This window comes from Nyctereutes procyonoides, unplaced genomic scaffold, assembly GCF_905146905.1.
Source record: "Nyctereutes procyonoides isolate TBG_1078 unplaced genomic scaffold, NYPRO_anot_genome, whole genome shotgun sequence".
Classification (NCBI taxonomy): Eukaryota; Metazoa; Chordata; class Mammalia; order Carnivora; family Canidae; genus Nyctereutes; species Nyctereutes procyonoides.
In genome coordinates, this window is record NW_026575140.1 from 66,386,183 (window position 1) to 66,398,162 (window position 11,980).

The window sequence follows — 11,980 nt, forward strand, 5'->3', positions numbered from 1 at the left end:
AGAGAGAATGAAACCTGCAAAGGCATTTTGGCTTTCATTGCCTTTTCACAGCTTTGACCACAGGGTTTAAAAATAATTGCAATGGCAGAGATTTAGATACTTAGGAGAGAACAGAAGCATGTGTTTTTAAGTGTTTGCTGTCATTCTTCTTAGATAAGCCATAATTATTAGACTAGCTCATGGAATTATGGTTGGAACAATTTTTAAAGCTGAGTTTTATAAATTTAGCTTTATAAAATTTAGTTTTGTTTTGTTTTTAAATATTTTATTTATTTATTCATGAGAGACACAGAAAGAGAGAGAGGCAGAGACACAGGCAGAGGGAGAAGCAGGCTCCCTGTGGGGGCCTGATGCAGGACTCGATCCTGGGACCCTGGGATCACCACCTGAATCAAAGGCAGATGCTCAATCACTGAACCACCCAGGTGCCTCAAATTTAGTTTTATAATAGAGGAATGGCAAAATATATTATGATCCATTAATTCTAAGGAATATTCTGAGACCTTTAAAATATCATATTTTTGCAGGGTATTTATCAACTGAGAAAAAGGTAAGAAGGAGCACGTTATCCAACCAGAGCAGCCCAGTTAAATACGTATGTCTAAAAAAGGATGTGTGTGCATATGCATGGAGAAAGCCTAGAAGGAAATATATCAAAGCAATAATATCTGTTATTTTAGGTTTTTGACTGGCAAGACTGTTGTGGGTAATTTTCAGGTGTTCTTTTTTGTTTTTGTTTTTAAATATGGAAGCTTCACAAATTTGCATGTCATCCTTGTACAGGGGCCATGCTAATCTTTATCACATCATTCCAATTTTAATATATGTGCTGCTGAAGTGAGCACAACTTTGATGTTTTTATAATTACTTTTCTGTGTCTCACTTTATTTTATTTTTTTTAATTTTTTTTTTAATTTATTTATGATAGTCACAGAGAGAGAGAGAGAGAGGCAGAGACACAGGCAGAGGGAGAAGCAGGCTCCATGCACCAGGAGCCCGATGTGGGATTTGATCCCGGGTCTCCAGGATCGCACCCTGGGCCAAAGGCAGGCGCCAAACCACTGCACCACCCAGGGATCCCTGTGTCTCACTTTATATTTCTATAGGATTTTCTTTGAATTTTCCCCTTATATGTGCTATAAAAACAGAAAAAAATCAGAAAACAAAAGATGACTTATTTTGACTTAATATGATAGCTTCCTTTTAGGCAGTTAGTATAGGTTTGGCACTAAGCATTTTTCATAAGTTATCTTATTTCATCTTCATAAAAATCCTGCTATTATTTATATTTATTTACCAACTCAAAGAATCAAGGCATGGAAAGCTTAAGGAGCATGGTTGTGGTAACCCAAGTAGAAAGTGGCAGCACTCAGATTTCACATCCACTGATGCACTCCAGAACTGTGCTATTAACATTAGACTCCAGGCAACTCCTAAGATGCACAGAGGGGAGAGGATATTCATGGTGAAAGGTGCTTGTATTATTTGGGAGGAATTCTGTTCCTAGCCTAGCCTGCTGAACACAGTGAGAAAGACTGAGGACTGATCTGGAAATGGAGGAAAGATGATTTCTGAATTAACAAGCTAGTAGGACTGACTGGTAATACACACTGTATTATTATCCAAAACAGGTCCCCAATTTTTGATGGCCTGATTGATGGCTACAGAAATTGATGGTATTTGAAGGTTTTGACAGGAGAGTGGCAGTCAACCCTGTCCTTTTTTTTTAATAAGAAAAATATGTTTGTTTTGTAATGTGTGTTACAGTAAAAAGGTCATATCCTTAACATATATAAAGCTCTTCCAAACCAATAAAAATGAAGAGTACAAGAACAGCCACTTACAAAAGAACATGTATGACCAGAGAGCCCATGGAAAAAATAATCTTTCTCATTAAACATTTCATAATCAAGCAATAAAATGTGATACCTATTTCTCTTTTCAAATTGATAGATGATTGACATACAGCACTGTATGAGTATTAGACATACAACCTAATGATTTGATATATGAATGTAACACAAAATGACCACCACAACAAGTGAACATCCATCACCACACACAATTACAAATTATTTTTTAACTCCATTCTATTCAACAAATATTATTTGAGACTGTATCCTAGGGACAAGCCTTCATGCAGGTGGTTTTAAAGGCTGGATGGGGGCAATGGGAGACTAGGGGCAGCCAGGACTGCAGGTAAGGAGAGAGGTCAGGTTGGGCTCAGCACACGAACAAGAATGCTGAGTGCTATCTGCATGCTGCCTTCCAGTTTCTGATGTGATTTATTTATTTTGATTTTATCCACTGAAGATCCTTATAAAAGGGAAAACTAGCAGTATTTAAGAAGTACTCACTATATGCTAGGCACTATGCTAGAATTTTTGCTCATTCTGGCTCATATAACCTCCTGCAAAGTTCCTTTTAGGAGGTCATGGTTACATACTAGCCACCTTAAGCTCAGAAGAGTGAATGAACACATTGTGAGCTCTGGAAACCCCCAGCATCCACATGTAGAGTTCTACCCACAGTACCACACTGCATGGGCTCTGGGTCACCTAAGCCTGACATATTGGTCGCCTAAGGCTGACATATTGTGTCTCTCTCTTGCATTTCCACAAGAGAGAGAGATGTTCTTTTTTTTTTTTTTTTTTTTTTTTTTTTTAGATCTTATATATTTATTCACGAGAGACACTCAGAGAGAGGCAGAGGGAGAAGCAGGCTCCCTGTGGGGAGCCCAGTGTGGGACTCGATTCCGGGACCCTGGGATCACAACCTGAGCCAAAGGCAGATGTTCAATCACAGAGCCACCCAGGTGCCCAAGAGAGATGCTGTTAATCAACTTGGTACCTCTTTCAGCTTTTTTCTCATCTGTAAAAGGAGTTCCAGTTTGCACATGCTCACCTGGTAGTTTCTCAGAAAATCTCTCCCATTATTCACCAACTGGGTCAGGATCCACTTGAGACATTCATGGCACAGTGGTGCAGGCCGTAGACTTTGGGTTTAACTTTTTTCTCCTCATTAGCCTCCACTGGAATTGTGCTCAGTAAAGTTCACTGCGTGGGCTGATGCCTGTTTTTAGAAACAGTTTTATTGAAATATAGCTATGTTCATTTGTTTACATACACCTATTGCTGTTGTTATGCTACAATGGCAGAATTGAATAGTTACCAGAGAGACTGGCCTTCCAGGTCCCAAGTATTTAGTATCTGGCCCTTTACCAAAAAACAAACAAACAAAAAACCCACCCTAATCATAATACCCTTTGTCCTATTGTCTACTTGGGTCCCCTACTGCTCTTCCTGCCGACTGCAGTTTTAGTTCAGTGCCATCTTAGAAGCCCACCATCTTTAAGCCAGCCCTGTCTACTACCTGTCCCAACCCATCTTTTACCTTGGATAGGAGTTTGAGGAGAACACAGGAGCGTAGCTCAGGTCTTGGAGAAGTCCCCACAATTACAAGAAAAGAGGAAAAACAGAACTGTCAGAGGGTTTGCAGAAAATAACAGCCAACAACAGATTTCAAAACAAGGCAAAAAAACAAAAGACAGGCATTTAATGGTGTCTAGAGTTGCAAACACACTTGAGAAAAGTGAGCAATGAGAAAGGCTGCTGAACTTGACCCTTAGCCGTTTACAGGTGACCTTTGGAACTGAAGTGTCCCTTGAATGATGTGGGTGGAAACCAAATTTCTGGCAATGAAGAAGATAATGATTTGGATTTCCAGAATGGACTTTGAATTACTGGCTGAGGAGGTTAGCACTTCCTGCCTGCCTAATTTCTCATGGGCAATTTTGTGATTTTGTTTCCTTATTTAACTTCTCTACACAGTAAGAAGCGCTAGTTACGCTCATCATTTGTAATCAAGCAGCTGTTGCCTCTGGAGTCTCTCTGGACAATCCACGTGTCTGCTTCCCCAGGAGCTCTGAGTGTTTGGTTTCACTCAAGTTTTTCTTTTTTCCCTTTTTTGAAAGTGTGGAGATATAGTTTGTGCCCTGGTATGTGCTCCTTGAATTCCTTGATAGGAGAAGCCTTGGAATGTTAATGAGGTCACTCCTTTCCTGGTGGACAGAGAGATCAATGGCTTTCAGGTGTTAATGAGAGGTCCTCAAAATTTATGCCCATTGTTAGAGAGCCGATGGCTCCCTGCTGAACTGTTAGACCTTTCTTAAATGGACAACCAAAGACATTTTTTCAGCCCTGCATAAATTTCAGTCATCAGGCTCGGATATGCAGTACATGCATCAGAAATTCCAGCTGTCTCAGTTATGAACTTCTTTCAAACTTTCATGTCTCTGACCTCAGATAGAATTGGTCCTCTCCCTTCCAACCACTCGTTTGATCCCCATTTCTATCACCTCCTCCAGGTGAATGCCTGTAAGGCATTTATCATTTATCATTTATCCCATTTCTTTAATGTTTTTAACTTCTACCTCTCCACTGTGTCTTTTCTTCAACCTACAAATATATTTAAGCTGCTCCCTCCCTAAAAAAATTTCTCATGTTATCTGCCTTTTTCTCAAGTTACTGCAGTCTGTGCAATCACACACACTCCCCTTTTACAGCAAACTGTTTGAAAGAGAACACTAACACTAGGTATTATTCCCTCACTATTTTTCTTGCCTTCATCCAACTGGTGTGGGTCCCTGTTAAAAATACTCTGGAAAGGTCATTACTGATCTAACTGCCAAATCCACTGACTTCTTTCTCTTCCATCAGGCCCCTTGGGCATCTGGTCCCTTTCCTGAAACCCTCTTACGTCAGTGCTAGGGATCCAATGGTTTCCTGGTTCTTCTCCCCTTCTGATCATTTGCTTCTTAGTCGTTTTTGTGAAATCCTGTTTCTCTCTTCCTTCATGCTAGGTCTTCTCAGAGTTCTGTTCCAGGCCTTTTTTTCTTTATTTACAAATTCTTCCCGGGCTTCTTCATCCTCATTAATGATTTCATCTACCTTTCAAATGCTCAAAAAACTCCCAAACCTGTATCTCTGGTCTTTCTCTCCCTCTCCTGAGTTCAAGATTAGTGATACCAGTTAGTCATTTTTGCAATGATGGGAGCTTTTTTTCTGTACCAGGTGATGCAGTAGCCACTAGCTTCGTGTGGCTATTAAACATTTGAAATGTGACTACAGTAATGAATCAAATTTTAAGACTTATTTTTTATTTTTTATTTTGAGAAAGAGAGAGAGCATGCATGGGTGGAGGGAAGGGCAGAGAGACAGGAGAGAGAGAATCTCAAGTAGGCTCCATCCTCAGGGCAGAGCCTGGGTCTTGATCTCATAACCTTGAGATCATATCTGAGCTGAAATCAAGAGTCAGAGGCTTTGGTGCCCATCGAAAGATGAATGGATAAAGAAGATGTGGTTTATGTATACAATGGAATATTACTCAGCCATTAGAAACGACAAATACCCACCATTTGCTTCAACGTGGATGGAACTGGAGGGTATTATGCTGAGTGAAGTAAGTCAATCGGAGAAGGACAAACAGTGTATGTTCTCACTCATTTGGGGAATATGAATAATAGTGAAGGGGAATATAAGGGAAGGGAGAAGAAATGTGTGGGAGATATCAGAAAGGGACACAGAACATAAAGACTTCTAACTCTGGGAAATGAACTAGGGGTGGTGGAAGGGGAGGAGGGCGGGGGGTGGGGGTGAATGGGTGACGGGCACGGAGGGGGACACTTGACGGGATGAGCACTGGGTGTTATTCTGTATGTTGGTAAATTGAACACCAATAAAAATTAAAGAGTCAGAGGCTTAACCAAACCGAGCCACCCAGGAGCCTCGAATTTTATGTTTTATTTAATTTTAGCCGATCTGAATTTCAGCAGCCACACATGGCTAGTGACTACTGTATTTGATAACACAGCTAAAGACCCTTTAATTTAAATTCCCTATTAGATATCTCTTTTAATTTTTTTTCTATAACATATCCCGAACCAAGCCCATCACCTAATTTCCCAAATATCTCCTCCGGTTATATTCCCCATTTCATTAAAATGGTATCACCATCTGAACATTTACCAAATGTCAAATCTGATTTTTTTCCCTCACCTCACACTGATAATCAATTGTTTCTGTTGGCAAAGTATTCCTAAAATCTGATTCTCTTTTACTGCTAATGATTCCTTAATGCTAACTATATGTCCAACATTCATTATTAATGGCTTTTAATGCATTATCCAATCACTTCCTACACATGTGCACATGTGCACACACACACACACACACACACTCATGCTTGATATTTGCCATTATAAGTGCTAAGACACACCCAGTACAGCCAGGGAGATAATCTTAATTACAAGTTTGAAAAGAACAAGATAACGAGATACCTTAAAGAACTATTCAAAATGTTGAATTCCTTAGACTGTTGTGTTCTCTGGGCACTCTTTGTAATCTCACCTCCCTGTTATCTCATACTCCATTTGTGGCACATGACAATGTTGCAATGGAGACTGCTAATTCTTCACTTTTCCTGTTCCTTTAAGATCAATCAGTAGTTTACTTCCATTCCTCCTTACTGTTTAGTGATTTGAACAGCAACCAGATTGTGGCCAGAAACTACTTTGAGGGATGGCCTTCCGGTTCTACTGAAACCATACAACGGTCCCTAAGAAAATGTCATCTGGTTGCAAGTGTTAGAGCCAAGTGCCCCTTGAATCTTAATAGTTATATTATATTAGTTCCTCAAAAGTTGATCTTAGAGTTGCCATGTGACCTAGCAATTCCATTTCTAGGAATCTATCCAAAGGAATCAAAATATGCGTTCACAGAAAAAAAGTGCACATAAATGTTAATAGAGACATTATTCATAATAGCCAAAAGATAAAGACAGCTTAAAGATTCATCAACTGATGATGGATAAACAAAATGTGGTATATCTATAAGATGGAACATCATTCAGGGACACCTGGGTGGCTCAGTCGGTTAAGCACCTGCCTTTGGCTCAGGCCATGATCTCAAGTCCTGGGATCGATCCCATGTCAGGCTCCCTGCTCATGAGTCCACTTCTCCCTTTCCCTCTGCATCTCATGCCATCCCCACCCCCTGCTTGTACTCTCTCTCACTCTCTTTCTCTCAAATAAATAAAATCTTAAAAAAGAAAAAGATGGAACATCATTCAGCTGTAAAAAGGAACAAAGTACAGATACATGCTACAACACAGATTAAGTTTAAAAACATAATGCTAATTTACAAAATCTAGACACAAAGTTCACATATTATGTGAAGTATCCAAAATAGGAAAATCCACAGAGACAGGAAATAGTTTAGTAACCACTAAGCTATTTGTCAGGGAGTGGGGAGGGGAAGATGGAAAGTGAACTAAATGGGCATGGGGTTTCTTTAGGAAGGGATGAAAATGTTCTGGAATTTATTGATAAATTCTATACTGGTGATGATTATACCACCTTGTGAATATACCAAAAAAATGGACAATTTAAAAGGGTGGCTTTCATAGCATATGAATTATGTCTCAAAAAGAAAAAGAAAGAAAAAGAAAAAAGAAAGAGAACCTATATATGCAACTATGACATAACCCAACAATTGTACTCTTGGTCATTCATCCCACAGAAATGAAACCTTAGGCTCATTAAAATACATGAGTATTCATAGCATGAGTATTCATAATAGCTTTATTCTAATAGTCAAAACTAGAAACAATCCCGACGTTCTTCTATGGGTGAATGGTTAGTCCATTCACACCAGGGAATGATACTAGCAATAAAAAAAAATACACCATTGGTATAATCAACCACCTGGATGAAATGCCAGAAAATTATGCCTAGTGAAAAAACAGCCAATCCTCAGTTCTTACCTACTGTATAATTCCATTTCTGTAGCAATATTGTAATGACAGAGAAATGGGAAATGGGTTAATGATTGAAGAATGGGGAGGGGAGGCGTGAGAGGGAGGGATTTATGACTCTAACAGAGCAACAGATAGGATCTTTGTGGTGATTGAAATGCCCCACATCTTGATTTTATCAATATCCATATCCTGGTTGTGATATTGTCCTATTGTTTTGCTGATGCTATCATTGGGGGAAACGAGGGGAAGAGCATGGGGCTCTCTCAGTATTACTTCTTACAATTCTATGCAAATCTACAATGAACCTAACATTTAAAGGCTTAATTAAAAATAAAAAACAACCTCTAAAGTTGACATCTGGAGGTCCTTGCCAATTTAAACTCAGTGGAAGAACTTGAATACCCTAAGATATAACTGCCACTTAAATTCTCTGTAGAAGTAATCAGCTTGAAAGAAAATGCCAGGGAGATTGCACATTTGCTGAGCAGGAGCCGAATGTGACCATGAGATGGGGAGGGTCAAGTCAAAGGCATCTGTCAGTGTAAGGGTGTGTTTTGCGAGAGAGTTTAACTGATAGGAAAACCTCAAAACTCCAGGCAGGATCATCTGACTTTGGAAAAGAGATTTTAATGGTCAGTTTTATGTGGCAACTCGGCAAGGCTATAGGCTCCACTTACTCAGCTAAACACTAACAATCTAGTTGTTGCTCTGAAGCTGTTTTGTAGAGATGATTAACATTCATAACCGGGAAACTCAAAGTAAGATTATCCTAAATAATCTGGGTGGGCCTTATTCAAGCTGTAGAAAGGCCTCAAGGACAGAACTGAGTTTTCCCTGAAGAAGAAGAAATTCTAGGGATGAGGGGTAGGCAAAATGTTTGAAGGGGAATGGGAGATACAGGTTTCCAGTTAGGGAATGAACAGGTCACAGAGATGAAAGGCACAGTAGAGGGATTATAGTCATTGACACCATCATAGTGTTGTACTATGGCAACTACACTTGTGGTGAGGACAGCACAATGTACAGAGAAGTGGAATCACTATATTATTCACTGGAAACTGATCTAACTTTGTATGTTAACTGTACTCCAATAAAATTTTTTTTTAAGTAAAGAAGAAATTCCACCTGCTGATCGCAATTTCGGTTCATACAGATTTGTGTGTATGCCTTACCATCCCACTCTGCTCTTTTTGGTGGCCTACCCTATAGATTTTGGATTTGCCTGGCAACCCCTGCAATTGCATAACCTATTTCCATGCAATAAATATCTATATCTATATCTGTATCTATATCTATCTATATCTATATCTATATCTATATCTATATCTATATCTATATCTATATCTATATCTAATCTATATATAGTTGACCCCTGAATAACACTGTACAGGTCCCTTAATATGCAATGGGTTTTATTTTTTGTGTTTATATGTGTATATAAATACAGTGCAGTACTGCAAATGTATTTTTCTTCCTTATGATTTTCTTAATAACATTTTATTTTTAGCTTATTTTATTATATAAATATTGTAATAATACATATATAAAATGTAGGCTAATCAACTGTTGGTGTTATCAGTAACTCTCTGGTCAACAATAGACTATTAGTAGTTAAGTTTGGAGGGGGAGTCAAAGTTATATGTGAATTTTCAAAGGCACAAGGGGCAGGTGTCCTTAACCTCTGGGTTGCTCAAGGGTCAACTGTATGTTGCAAGCAATAAATCTCTTTATCTCTCTCTCTGTATATATATGTGTGTATCTCACCTGTTCCTACCCTCTAGTGAGACCCTACTTAATATAAGAAATTGTTGTATTTAAAAAAACAAAACAAAACCTCTTTTCTCATCTAGCAGACTCCAGAAGTGTTTTGAAAACAACTCTGCAGACCCAAATTTTTTTTTAATTTTTTAAAATTTATTTATGATAGTCACAGAGAGAGAGAGAGAGAGAGGCAGAGACACAGGCAGAGGGAGAAGCAGGCTCCATGCACCAGGAGCCCGATGTGGGATTCGATCCGGGGTCTCCAGGATCGCGCCCTGGGCCAAAGGCAGGCGCCAAACCGCTGTGCCACCCAGGGATCCCTGTAGACCCAAATTTTATTATGTTGTAGCTTTGATTTATTTCCTGGAAGCCTATGAGTTATAATAAAACTCTAATTCCTACAGTCAATTAGAAAATAATGGAGTTAAGGCTAAAAGAACTCCCCCTAAATTTAAAGACCAAATGGGAGTGAGTTGTTTGATCTTCAGTTTTGATGAGACATTATCAGCTACGAGATGGAAATGGCCTATATTGCCAAAAATAAACTCTTTCTTTCTTTCTTTCTTTCTTTCTTTCTTTCTTTCTTTCTTTCTTTCTTTCTTTCTTTCCTCTGTCTGTCACTTTCTCTTATCCTTCTGTCTTGTGTTTATCAAACTTCTATTGAGACTTGGTGGTGTCAGGCTAGGTGCTAGATACTGATATTACAAATACAAGGAAGCTGAGTCCTATCTGGCTTCCAGGTCCTGCTTATGGTCTCTCATGGAAGAAATGAGCATAACTGACTAATATAAAGAGTGCCTTATGGGGATCCCTGGGTGGCTCAGTGGTTTAGCACCTGCCTTTGGCCCAGAGCACGATCCTGGAGTCCCGGGATCGAGTCCCATGTCGGGCTCCCGGCATGGAGCCTGCTTCTCCCTCCTCCTGTGTCTCTGTCTCTCTCTCTTTCTGTCTATCATGAATAAATAAATAAAATCTTCAAAAAAAAAAAAAATAAAGAGTGCCTTGCCCTAAGGAAAGAGATTAGTCTCCACCACCATCTTTGGAGATTCGTTTTCCATTTTGGGCCAGGGTGAGGGGCATCCATGACATATCATTTGTTCATGATTTTGAGGAACCTTTGAACTATTTTAACTGCATGCCCAACAGCACATTTGACATCAAAGAACAGAGTGGCAAATTCTTCTGAGTTCTTAACATTCTTTACTCGTGAACTATGCATTCCCTGCTGATAACATTAGGAAATTTACTTTACTAAAGCAAAATTTCTGGAATTACTCCCTATTGCATCTTGTCTGTCCTTTTTTTCTGCATAGGCTGAACATGAATACATAATTATACTTTCTCACACAATATAGTGCAAGTTCATATTTTAGATGGCAAAGTAGTGGGCTCTGTGACATGAAATCTCTATTCAAGTTTTGATTTTACCTCTATTTTAAAACTCTATCTGATGTTCAAAAATAGCTTTTTGTTTTTGTTATTGTATCTGTAGTATGATTTTAAACCAGCAGAAGAGTTATTTTTCTTTGCCAGGTTTTTGACACTAAAATAAAGACACTATGGCTTTCATTAGGACTCATGACTTTAATTTACTTGTTTAGGGTCTTCTCAGAGCAGTTAACCAGTTAAGAGGATGGCTTTGGGGACAGTATGGCAGGCTTATACCACTGGAGCCTGAGTTTCCTTATCTGTGAAACAGGGATAATAGTTAATTCTGCAAGGCTTAAATGAAGTGGCTAGCTAAGAAATACTCCTAGCATGCAGTGAGTACTCTATGAATATTAGCCATGGTTATATCGTCCCAGCAGTATTTTATAAGTACCTTATTGGTTATAGCATGTGTCCTATAATGCTCACACATCATGGAATTTTTAGGAAGGCAGGCAGCCCATCATTGCTAACACTGTGCAATCAAGGTAAACCCTAATCTTCAAAACAACTCTCTAGATATATATATATAACACTTACTATTTTTAAAGCATTCACCTCCTCATCTGCTTTACTTAACCATTTATATGGCCTGCAAAGGCACATCTAGTTTTCCATTCCACCAAGAAGTGGTTCTTCAAGAAGCGGAGGAAGGTTCTCAAGCTTAAAATCTCAAACATGGAAGACCTTGAACTAGAACTCCAGTTCTTTTGAGTCTATATTTTCCCATCACATCTCACTTATTTTGTCTAATTCAAAAATTCACATTCCTTGAAAGTGAAGAATTTGAATCTAATAACAACATCCCCATTTTTTCAGTGACCTCCTTTTTAACATGCCTCACCGAAGAGTAGAGATACACAGACTATGTCTCTCAGGATTTACTCTGATCGTGCTGCCTGAGATGTACTCTTCTGTACAAATATATCAGTTATTCTGTCTTCCAAGACACAGCTCAGTGCTCATATCTTCTTGA

At 38.9% G+C, this 11,980-nt stretch overlaps 1 non-coding gene across 1 annotated transcript; it reads right to left on the reverse strand.

The window, feature by feature from the left end:
• Positions 1 to 738: 738 nt before the first annotated feature.
• On the reverse strand, positions 739 to 845 carry LOC129498038 (U6 spliceosomal RNA). The gene has a single exon (XR_008662070.1). It is a non-coding gene; the product is annotated as a U6 spliceosomal RNA (small nuclear RNA).
• Between the last annotated feature and the right edge of the window lie 11,135 nt (positions 846 to 11,980).